The following is a 13,134-nucleotide window of genomic DNA, read 5'->3' as shown; positions in this document are numbered from 1 at the left end:
TAGTTTCCAGCTAAATATAAGAAAACATACACCCACCTCCTTATGTATATTGCTGCCTTGTTCTCAAATATGCAGACAAACACTGCAATCTTATGTCTTTTTTTTTTTTTTTTTTTTTTTTTTTTTTTTTTTTTTTTTCCCTGGAAGGACTGCTAATTTGCAGTCTGGGTTGTTGTTTTGGGGTTTTTTTTTCAGTTTCTTCATGTCACATAGATCAGTTTGTGAATAAGATCTGTATTCTTTCAAACTAGTATTTACCACTCTCTCTTGCAGGGACTCGAGCTACTAGGACATGCATGTACGCTAGGGTTCTTACATGCTTAACTAGCAGAAACTACACATTTTCTCAATATACCAAGTTTTAGGTTTGTTATAAAACTTTCTTTCCAAAGCTGATTAGCTAAAGATTAAACCTGTAGAAATATCCATTTGCCACTTCATTGGTGTCCTGTTGAGTCAATTTTCTTAGGGATTGCTTGAAAAATCTTGTCCATTTTATATTTTTATTCAGCATAGAAAGGGGTTTTTTTAAGTATTATTTTATATTTTCTTTAATAAAGCAGGAAGTGTCAAGCAAATTGTAGCAAGTCTGTAGGACCACCTGGATAATAATGAAGAATTGAAAAGTATCAGGGTCACTGCCTTATTTTCTGTTGTCTTGTCTTGACAATCGTGGCTGATTTCAAGTTTTATAGAGCCTGGTTATGCAGAAAACGCAAGGCACGCATGTACATGTATATTTTTGTATTTGTGTTCTTGTCTATATTTTTATTTACCAATTCAAATCAAAGAACAATGATGCTGCAGCACCCTGAACAAACTCTGAAATTGAGGAATCCTGCAAAGAGGGGACCAGAGAAATGAAGCTCTATGTTTACAAGAGTATGTACTGCAGCAGCAACTTTGCAATAACTATGTAAAAATAAAAATAAAACAAGCTACTACTACCTTTGCACAAGCACATCTGTGATGGAGATTATAGGAAGAGTTTAAAGACAGAGGAAGATATAACAGTAAATCACAACTCGCTTTCCCATCTCCAATAGCAGCCATTTAATTAGTTCCAAGTCTGCTAATTACATATTTTGGTGTATTCTGAGCAGAGAATAGCATCCTCCTGGAATAATCACAGCTGGGTGAAGCTTCAGGAATTAAATAGCATAAAAAGGGATTTAGAAATATACAGTTAGTCCAAACGCAGAACCGGAGGCTCCAGAGTGTAGCTGGAGGGCTCCTGGTAAGAGGGGAAGTATCTGAAGTCATATTAGAAAAGTGATGTGAAGGATGGGATCCTATGGAGTTTGTGTCTATGGAGCTTATGTCCACAAAGGATTATAAGAAAAAAAAAAAAAAAAAAAAAAAAAAAAAAAAAAAAAAAAAAAAAAAAAAAACAAAAAAAAAACAACCACACCTGCCCTGAAAGGAAAAAATGTGTGGCTTGTTATTTTTTGTTCTAATAACATGAAAGCTTTAGAGATTAGCAATATTTGGTGCTTTTTGGCAAACATGTCTTGGAAGTTAGAAGTCATTCCATCTCAAAGGCTTTAGGCAGCCCAACATCAAACACACCACGTCCCCTCCTTTCCATGACCATTTAGAGAAGAGATTGGCTGGACCAGGCATTCAAAGAAATGCTTCTTTCTAAATGGATATTAAAAGCATTCACAGAGCATGAGATTACGGGACTTGCAAATGAGAACATTTATTCTGGGAAAAAGTCTTAGGAGCTTATCCACTAATGCAAAGACATATAAATGACCATTTCAAATAATACAAGCAGGGTTTGGTTAAAAATACTGTCGTGCCACCTACAGTCTATCTAATGTAGACATCAAATGTAAGAGAAATGTCCTTTAGAAGGCATCTAAGGTGATTAACTTGGGTTTATACAGCTTCCTTTGGCCAGGTGAATCTCACCTCCATCTAGCTTGCTCAAGGCTACAAAAATTGCTGCTCCAGGCACATGGAAAGTTGTTACCAGAAAAGTTGTTTGTTTTTTTCCTCCATTGCCAAATACTTAAACTGGTTTATTCTGTGAAGGATGAATTGAAGAAACAGCAGATGATGGTGGTTTCTTCCTGATTCTGAGAAGCTTACCTGTTTTAGAACCTGTGTTGTAGTGAGAGCTAATAGAGGAGTTTTCATCGAAATCCCTTTCCTCTGAAAATACTGTTGCCTTAAATTAAAACATTTCTCTTTAGGTTTCTTGGTGCAAACAAAATCTCCATCAAGACTGAGTCAAAATACAAGGTAAAAAAAAAAAAAAAAAAGCCAGCAATATTTCAAGTGAGCGTAATTCAAGACACAGAGTAAAGATTTGAGATTTGTTCCATGCATGGATTAATTAGCTCATATGGATATCATTGGATACCATGGCACTCTAGTTCTTCAGTAAAAATTTTCAAAATGCTTGGAGGCTTTTTTAAACCTTAATAAAATAAAATTTTTAAAAAGGAGAAAGAAATGTTTATTCCTTAGCTCTACATATAATACAGAGAACATTGGCTGTGATAAAATTTAATGAACATTAATTAAATTTTGATTGAGGAGTTCTTGCAATTAATTGTTTGTAAACAATCCAGAAAGAAAAAAGTGTTTATCAAAAATATTGAGGAAATTAATTTATTTAGAAGTTCAAATAAAATCGCAGGCTGCTCATTAACAATTCATGAACATCAAAAAGACTGAATTAATTCTATGAAGGAGTTGATATTAGTTGTTATTATCGCCTTACTTCCAACAGAATGTGATTGTTCTAGAACAATCCTGGTCAAGCAGTTCATTCTAACACCCTCAGCTGCAAGCAATCAAAAATTAGTTTTGGACCCAGCCCAAAATCCCAACTCAATGTAATAAAAATGCTACCAATCCTTCTGACTTTACCTAGACTCTCAAAATTTCACAGAATTCAGATGGCCCATGAGAGTGTTATTGAAAAATAAAATTAAATTAAACTTAAAAAAACATAGTTCCTGATTACTTTCATTTATGTTCCAGCAAAATAATTAGCATTTTTTTAATTCTTAAAAATCAATTCAACCTAACTTAGTCACTCTCTTCTAGTAGTCAATAGGAGTTTACTGTGGCTTCTTACAAAAATTATCTCTCATATGTTCTGCTCTTTTTTGGCTTTTTAGTAAAACTCGATGTTGTAGGGGGAGTAGGACAATACAAAGTGCTTGCTACAGTGAATTCATAGAAATATGAATCCAGCACCATGTTTAGATATACACACACGTTCTTTTAAGCCTACACTTTTATCTAGGCTTGTGAAGATATCTTGTTGTACTATACTCTCTCAGAATCTTGTAGAAGGATCATTTAAAGCTATCTAGGACTAAATATTGTTTCACTGGGGAGAAGCCCCATCCTTGGAAGTGTTCATGGCTGTAGTATGGATGGACAAGGTCCTGAGCAACCTGAACCAGTGGGTTCAGGAACCATGGTCCCTTCCATGGCAGAAAGGTTGGAACAAGATGATTTTCAAGGTCCCTTCCCAACCCAAACCATTCCATGATTCTATGATTTTAGAATTTTAGGAGCTTATTACCTCTGTTAATTAGCTTAACTCTTCTAATATCGTCTCGAATGTGCAGTCCAGGACAAACACCCCTTGAAACCCTCTCTCCAAAATTTCAGATGCTCCACAACACAATTCTGTGCAGATTCAAGTATCACATCCCTCACCCTGCCCAAATATCCATTGACCAGAATCCTGTGATTCAGTGCTTGGGAGAAGGATCTCAGCACCCTCACTGAAACTACTTATGTGTCTTCTCCTAAGATAAAGCCAAGAATTTCTTTCTGATTCCAAACAGAGGAACAATTATAAAATCTTTGCTTCTAGTCCAGTCTTGTTTCAGATTCATTCTTTTCTCCAGAATTTAAATTGAGTGGCAGTTATTCAATCTGTTTTAATTTGAGCTAAGGGACCTATTATTATAAATTAGAGTTTTCAACCAAAACCCTGTCCCTGCAAGATTTATATTGAGCACCAGCACGTTTCTGATTTGATCATCCTTTCTTTTCTCCTTCCTTTCTTCCTTTTTTTTTTTTTTTTTTTTTTTTTTTCTGTAAACAATCCATGGGTTCACACTGGTTGTAATAAAAACACATCTTTACAATGACCTTACAGTGCCTCTACAGAGAGGCACCATTAACAGCTACTACTTCCCCAGAGTTAGAAAGAAGTAAAGAAGCTGCTTCTAATCCAGGATTCATTGTCACTGCTCAGCCAGTCCATGGAGGTACAACACAGGCTGGCTTCCTTTCCCAGGAGATCACATATAACTCATTGCCTCTGACCTGGCAAGAATTATGACTCATCAGCTGCATTAAAGTGACAGAGAGGTTGTGTAGCTGTATCTCAACACAGTAATTTCTCCTGTTTATATGCACTGATAACCATTGCTATTTTTGCTCCTTTTACTTAGAGAAAGACGAAAAAAAACAACAAACACAAAACCCCAAAAGCCTCTAAGTTTTTTGCACAACTCAGTTTCACAAAAGTATTGGCCCTAAAAGTCAGCAAGTAAGCATAAAATATCATTTGAATGAATGGCTAGAGAATATAATCAGAACTGCCAAGTTAAACTAAAAAAAAAGTAGAATGACTGTGTCCAACCCCACGAAATAGTTTTTGAAGAGATAGTGTCTGCATTAAATAAAAAAAAATCAATCATTGAGCTACTCATATCTTATTCTGGACAAGAGTTTGAGGACCAAGCCAAGCAGATGGATCAGAAATTTTCATCATGTTGACTCTTGCCTGTTATAAAAATGGTAAGATGATCTTGTCAATAGATTCTCTCCTATGTCTTTTGAAAAGGAGCTTGTTCATTCCAAATATGAGAGCAGAGGTCAGTCAATAGGATCTGACAAATCCTATATACATTCCACCTCTAATTCCACCTCACCAACATGCCAAGATCGCATGCATTAAATCTGGGTGTCAAAGCAAAATATAATGGTTTTTTGTGCACCGTACACACTTAATTTTCCTTGATTTTTTTGAATTGATGAACAGTGAAAATCAGTTCATTTATTACATGTGTTAAATATTGGCATGGGCTGTTAAATATTAGCAGGCATTATTAAAAGGAAGAAGCTTTATATCTGTCAGACCCTCTGGCTAAAGAATTTCTAAAGTACCTAAATGCTCCAAAGTCATAGAAAGTTTCCAGTCTTCCAGCAGGCATTTATCATTCTCATTAGATGAGTCTCCCTGAAGCCAGATGGTCCTTTCCAGAATGAAAAAAAAAACAAAAGGAACCATCAAAGTAATTGGCTGTACCCAGCAAACAACCAAGCAACATTTCATAGCTCATGTGTGTGCAGATTTCTTCTGTCAGCAAGAAGGATGGTTCTTCCTGCAACCACGTGGGAGTTAAACTACTTAGAGCATCCTTGATCATATTTCTCAGCAGTGAATGTGGTGCATTGCAACTGTACCTCCTGCAGAGACACACAGAAAGTCCAGAACTGAGATTGGTTTTAGTTAGTTGTTTCTAAAACAAAAAAAACATGGCCCTGCTCTACCTCAAAGAAACCAGTGATGAGCAATTTGCCCCTGAAAAGAGCCACCAAGGTCAGTTCAGCAGGAGCCTGTTAACTACAGAAGAGGTGGGAGATTGCATCAGCTCTTATACCTGCCTTCCTCTAATTTTTCATCAAAGATGGACTGTCCTGTGCAAGTTAATTTATAGGAAATATTTTAATTTTTATCTCTCTGTCTCATTGCACCTATCTATTAATCATTATAGGGAGACTTACAGTAGAAAAGACCAATCAAAGGGCTTCCAGACAATAGTACAGGAACACAGAAGACCTTATTCTTCCATGAAGACCCGAGTGGAAGCCATTACCCTGTGCTAAGCTTTCTAGTCCTCCATAAGCTTTTTAGTTCTCTTGATTATTTAAATCTTTTGCTAACTCCACTAGTCCCTTCTTAGTTTCAGTTTCCTTGAAGTCCTCTTTGCACCATCTGAAGCTAAATGACACTTCCTCAAAGGAAGAATAACATCAGAAACATATCTTCTAATTTATACACAACACTAGTAATGTCCCGTGAGAGAAAAGCCCATTACTCTCACCTCTGTTTCATGTTAGGGATGAAATATAGGTTGGTGTGTAGCACTCTGTGAAGTGGCTCTTTTAAATATACAGAAAATAATAAATTTAGTTAGTTAAAGAAACAGGGTGTAATAGCCATTTATGACATGAAATACTTTCTTTTCTTAGTTGTATAGCCAGGTGTTTCCAGTTTTGGAAATGTCAATAGTGCAATCCAAAGGTACAGCACTCATTATCTATGATATGGAATTTAACAATGTTGTATCAAAGAGAAATGAAACAAGAGCAAGAAAAAGGCCAACTTTGAAGACATTAAAAAAAAAAAAAAAAAAAAAAAAAAAAAAAAAAAAAAAAAAAACCACCACTAAATGAAAGTGAAAAAAAAAATCAATGTAGATTTGCTCAAGAAATTGAAAGCTATTGCTCAAATGTTGTTGCACTGTATAGGCTTCTTCACACCCATCTTCTTATTTTATCATGTAGCAAATATAATAAATGTTGTCTATCCTACTCAAGGTACATGAAGGTCCATACTTGTTTTCATTTCATTTTTTCTCTGTTGATGCTCAGAAATTTTCACAAGCAAAGATCTAAGGATTTTGGACTGGAAGAGGTTTTGAAAAAGGAAAAATGCGTGAGGAGCAAAAAGATAAGTTCAGAGTAATGGGTTAGACATGCTTCATATCATTTCATTAACCAACACTGAAAAGTCAGAAAACCAGAAGAATTGACAATAAAAAACATCAAAATGTCAAGTCATATATAAATTTTCAGCTTTTTCATTGAAGACCCTTAGTTTTGCAAGACTTCCAGGGGAAAAAGCATGCCAAGAAAGATTGCCATGTTAAAAATAAATAAATAAATAAATATATATATATATATATATATATATATATATATAAAAACAGTACAATCTGTGTGGGGAATTTCTAAATGAACAGCAGATATAACATGACACTGGAGGAAAGGAGAATATTAAGGAAAAATAAAAAGAGGTTTGGGTTATTCCAAAAACAATAAAAAGAAGATGGAGAGTAACAATAACTGCTATGCTGTTGTAGGTGACTCAGAGCCTTTGGCTGTTCTGATCCATCCACTCAGACCTCCAGCAAGGACCTTATAGCCCCTATTAACTTTTCAGGAGAGTTTGCTCCCATAAATAAAATACAGAAGAAAAGAGACTGCAGAAAAATTAGGGAATTGATTCAGAGGAAACAAATAAAAACATAGCCTAAAAAGAGTAGTCCATACCCAAGAAATCTATAAACATTATGAAGGTTTTGGAAAAATATTACATTAGGATCCCAGATAAAATATGTGTCATAATTCAAAAGAAAAACAAAGCAATCTAATAACACTCTGCATGGCTCAACGGGAAAGTTAAGGAGGTTGTCACAGGGAAAAGGTCAACAGTTAAAAAATTGAAAGCTTTCTCAAAAAGGGAAACAAGTCAAAAGGAAAACAGGTCATTTGAAGCGTTAGGACTGCAGAGCATGCACAGTGTGGCTTTTTTTACTGATGGTCACATATTCATTAAATACTTCAAGAGGGGGATGCAGGTGAGTTAATCAGTGAAACTGCTTGACGACCAAAGTATGAAAAAGAGATCCAGAGACCATCATTCCACAGTGCAAAAGCTCAGTGAACCCTTACCTTCAGCCATTCCCATCCTATGCAGAGGAAACACCTTCATATCTAACTTTTTCTGTAGTCAATAGGTCAGAGAGGCTTGACATGCTACAGACAAATACATGGAGTGTTTTAAACCCCACAGACAACCAAGACATCACCAGGACTGGATGGCATTTACCTGAGAGAAGTGAAGAAACTGTGAAATTGCAGAGCCGCAGCTGGCACATGTCAAATATGGCACAGGTAGAATCCCCTGTGCTAGAGGAATGGTGGCGTGCCAAGGTGATTTGTTCACAGAAAGGAGTCAGGCAGGGTCTTGTGAGCACAGACTGCCAAGTCTGACCTCCAGCCTTAGCACGAAAGGAGAGTCTGTAACACAGTGAAAGGCCAAGACAGAACCAAGACAGCCTGCAGGAAAGGCTCAGCACAGCACTTGTGAAGGGAATTCCTGACTTGGTCCAATGGCTGTGTCTCTAAGCTGATCCAATTAACATCATAGATTTAGTTGCCTAAAAACAAAGGAATAAAAATATTTGGGGAAAGTTTTTTCTGGCAAGACTGTCAAAGAAGCAATGAAAAGAGATCGAAAGGAAAGCCCTTTTATGGAAAAGAAACTGTTTAAAGAATGGTAACCAAAAGTCAATGGCAATTTCACAGAATGGAGTAAAAGGATCGGCTATATGTGACCAAAAAGCAACAAATATCATCAGAAAGGGCTTTGAGAGCAAAACACAAAACTTTACATTTCCACTGTATAAAAACTTGGCACATCCAGATCTCGATTATTCCTGGTTCTTATCTCCACACCTTCAGAATGTCATCGCAAAGAAAGAGAAGATACAAAGAAGAAAATTATGATAAGGATGAAGCTGTAGTATCTGAAAAAATTAAAAATATATCTGTTTTATAGTTTTGAAAGGAGACTCAGTATAAGTCTGATTGAACTTTAAAAAAATATGAAGTCAGTAGATTATCAAGACTCAGAATTATTCTTCAACTGATCCCACAATGTTAGAATTGCCTGGAACACTTCAGAAATATCTTCAGAACACTGAAACTCATAGGAGCTTAAAACAGTTGAAAGGATTTAGTTTTTCACAGCCAGGGAAGTTGTCCCCATGGGAAGTTATGGAAATAGACAGGACCAACAGATTCAGAATGAGATTAGCCATAGGTAAAATTCCACAACCAGATATGCTACTGACTGCAGCTGGGCACACTAGGGGAATACAGGGGGAGGCAAAGCCTACTGCAGGTGGCAGATTGGCTCCTACTCACAGTCTCAATTCTGCACTGTCAGAAGCCTGTCCCATGTGGGCCACTGGTCTAACCCAGCAAGATATTTCATTTCTTCTCAAGAGATGAAATAATGTGACATAAGCCCTGCCCTGAGGACATCTCTATAGCAATGCTTTATTTATTTTCTTCTTCTCCTCTGATACCATCCATCAGTCTGGTCTACAGTATCAGCATAACCAATGTGTCAAAGCAGCAGCCTAGACCTAAATAGATGTTTTTATCAGGGTGGAAGCTTCCTTGCCATTTCCTAACTTTCCCAGTTTTAATCTCTCATCTAGTATTCTGGATAGACAGAGTGTTTCTGGGAGAAATGAAAATATATAGAAGATTATAGAGTAAAGAAGCCTTTTATTCCAGTGTCATTCTTACATCTTCATTCTTTTGTGTTCCATAGGCTGCCCATGGGGTTAATACAAAAAAAGACTGAAATGAGGAAAGAAAATTTCCAGGGTTTTGTTGGTTTGTTGTTGTGTCTTAGGTTTTTTCCAGCTTGTCTTGACTCCCAATGTAGCTATAATACAGAAGAAAATAACAGACTACCTTCAGGGTAATGCAGAATTCTTGCCATTCAAATTTCCTTCTAGTGTCTGCAGTGCCTACTGATGTTCACCTTCAATTTTCAGAGGGTCCAGGGTTCTCTACCACCTTGTCTTTATTTGATGTATAAACGACATGGGACAGAAAGTGTCTGATTTTCTGTGTGAAAGGCATACTAATGTTTACAACTTTCTATGTCTCACCCAGGGAAGATGAGAAAACTCCCAGACAGTGAGGACCCAGACACGCACTCAGACACATGCACACTCTGATCAAAATGGAAATTAAAAAGTTCTGCTTTGAAAAACTAAGAAATATGGGTACATCTATTTGCCTTGCAATCTATGTTTGAAAAATGCTTGCATGAATGTATGAAGTGTTGGCAGAGCACATTATCACATGTTGGCCTATTTCAAACACTATCAATTTGAACTAGCTGTTACACACAGTGGCCTTATTTCTGTTGGTCTGCAGTAGAATATTAGTTTTACTGTACAATTTGCCTAATTTTCAATAACTCTGATTTCCTTCCTGCTTTATAACTAGCCAGTGGAAGCAAGATAAAACGTGACAACTCAGATACTCCAATTTAGCAAGATGCATTTTGCTAAATCATCTCTATGCATCAGAACCACTGTCTATTTGTGTCTAGCAACATCTGGCAAACAAGCACTGATATATTATAATGTTTATCATGCCAGATGGCAATATGTCTTCAATGTCACCTGCAGGATGAAATAAAACCTTTGTTATTACTGTTTTTTACCCACCCACTCACTTCCTCCTTCCCCTCTCTCCAGTCATTATAAGAGAGCTCAATTCTCTGCTGACAGAGCATCTGTGCTTAAATATTAAAATAAATGTAGGGAATGGCAACAGGTTACTACAAAAACCTAACTGCTTAAAGGTATAAAGCATTTAATTAACTAGAATTTTTATAGTAATTCAATGACCTACCATTTTCACTATAAACACAACAATTTCTGCATAATTAAAAATTACTCATAAACTATCATTCTGGACAATGCTAATTGTGTACTGAAAAGGAAAAAAGGGAAAAAAATATCCAAGGTCATGCCTATTTGAATGCATGCTCATGAAGTCAAAAGGAAGCATTTCCAGCTGCATCCATGGAATATCAAGTGCTTTCTTCCACTTGGGATTCTCCATATGTTACCTCCTTGAACAAGGGCAGTTTGAAGTCATTATAATCTTCTATTAATAGGGTTTACCTATCAGTCTCTTAGTCCTTTTCTAGGAGTACTCTTGTGATGGATTTTACCTGGGGCTGCAAAATAGTAGGGTGTGAAAAAAACTGAGTAATTCGCTTAGCTTGTTCATCAGACTTTTTTTTTTTCCTCTGAATATTCTCCAATACTTTATCAACAAAATCCTGGTTATCCTCAAGAAGAGTGTGATTTATTTTCTACATTTTAGACCAGTTAGAATGAAAGCTTCTATGGATCAAACATGTATTTTAAACTTGAAGGATATTTATTTTCAAAAACCAGTATCAGAAACCATCAAACTTTGTAAGTCTCAGTTTTTCATATATTACATGTTCACTTTCCAGGAAAAAAAATGAATACACTTTGTTTCACTAGAAGTTCCCTGTTAGCAATCAAATCAAGATACCTACCATCTATTAAGGGATTCAGCTTCCACATTTAAATGCAAAAATAAAACCACCACCATTTTTAAGGTGTATTGTTGTTAGCATTCATAGATTAAGAGGAATTTTAGCAACAAAGTTATCTTTGAATTCTTTTTCTACAGACCTGAAATAACGGCACAAAACCAATGAAGTGCTCGTGTTTTGGCATTTCTATTCAAGGCCTGTGGTCATTGGCCTGCACAACAGAGGACCAAAGAATTGCTCCGTTGTGTATTTGGTCCCCTAATTACTGCTTAATTTCTCTTCCATTCCCACAAAACGAGTGTTAAAAATGAAAATGAAGTAGCAATTTGGGGGGGAAATGCCCAATTGTGCAATTCTTGACAGTGCAGCTACTTATTAGCAGTGGCAAATTAAGCATGACATCCAAGCAAATGAACCCTTCTTTAGAACATCTGGAGAAGGCCTTATGGTCACCAACTATTTGGAAATCAAAACAAGTCCTGCCTTTGATTTTAGAGGTACAGGCTTAGACTTTGCTTTACGAAAGCAAAGTTTAAGAAGAGATGTGAAGAGATGTGTTTCCTGCTTAGTTCGGTACCTGAACTGACATATATATGTCGAAAACTAAGGATTTATACAATATAAAGTCAAATTTCTTGGGATCTTTGCACCCACCACTAAAATTAAAGAAGGGCTCAGGACACAAGAAAAATTGGTCCTTATTTATAAAGGTCTACTTTCAACTGTGTATTGTCCAGTTTTGAATATCTAATTAATAATATCTAAGTATTATTTGCTTTCCCAAGTTTAGAGCAACATCAAATTTAGCTTCAGATGATGGAAGAAATTAGCTGATTCTGCTAACCACAAAAGTGTGCAGGTAAGAAATAAGATTAACTGTATCTTTCTAAGAATCTATTTAAAATAAGTACATATTGTTTTCTTACAACATGACATATAAGCTGAAGATGCATGTATTAAACTGAAGCAGTAAAAGATTTAATGAAAGTTCTCTTTCTACAATATCATCCTTCTGAGTCTGTCTGTGCCGCGAAGACAGACTCAAGGACCATGACCTTCTGTACCAACACAGAAAATAGATTTGGTCCCCACTGGAAAGTCTCAAAAGACTATTAAGATCAGATTTCCAGAGCACATGAAAGAAAAGGAAAAAGCAGCTATTTTGGCCCAAACACTTCTGACTCAAAGCAGGTAAAATGGAGGAAGGAAGCCTCTGAGTGCAGTTTCCTGTGCTCTACAGAGATGCTGAGCATCCATTTCAGATTCATTTCATCTCACCTTAGCTGGTCACACGCTGGGCATGTCAACCTAATGATTTTATACGCTCGAACGGGTTGGCTGGTAGAGGCATCGGCCTCTGAGCATCGTATGGGTGCCATGGTGTCGGCTTGGATCCCCCACTTTCCATCAGTGACTTCCCAGGGAGAGGTCTTCTTCCCAAGGTTACAGACTCTACTTTAATGCTACAGGGAGCTGAACTTGCCTCCCACAAGCAAAGAGAACATGTGTGCGGAGAGTGCAGAGACACTCCCTTTAAAGCTCGCAGGCGGTGATGGCCAAGCTGCAGCAGCCCCGAGCTCTGTTCAGCAGGATTTAGGCTGCTATCCTCTTGCAGGATATGGTGTCTGTTCCAGGTGAGCTGCTCTGAGGGCAATGCAGGTATACCCTTGAGTCCAGTAAGTCTCTGTGGGATCACTCTTTGCCTTACACAGCATGTCAAAACTCATGGAAAGCAATTTCTCTTTCAGTGCCTCCTTTTCAACTGGGAAGCATTTGAAGAGAAGCACTTGCCCCTTGAGTGCTCAAGTGTGTACTTTGTATTGCCAAGAAAGGGCACTCCAATAGCTCTTCTGAGAAAGCACACATATTTCACATCACCCCATGCACTTTCAAGGGGCTTCGTAGAAATGGCTTGTTCTGGGACGTCTGTGAAATATAATTAGGTAGAAAAATAA

This window comes from Zosterops lateralis (assembly GCF_965231275.1).
Source record: "Zosterops lateralis genome assembly, chromosome: 2".
In the NCBI taxonomy this organism is placed as follows: domain Eukaryota; kingdom Metazoa; phylum Chordata; class Aves; order Passeriformes; family Zosteropidae; genus Zosterops; species Zosterops lateralis.
The sequence above is the reverse complement of the archived record's forward strand: the minus strand, read 5'-3'. Positions refer to the sequence as shown.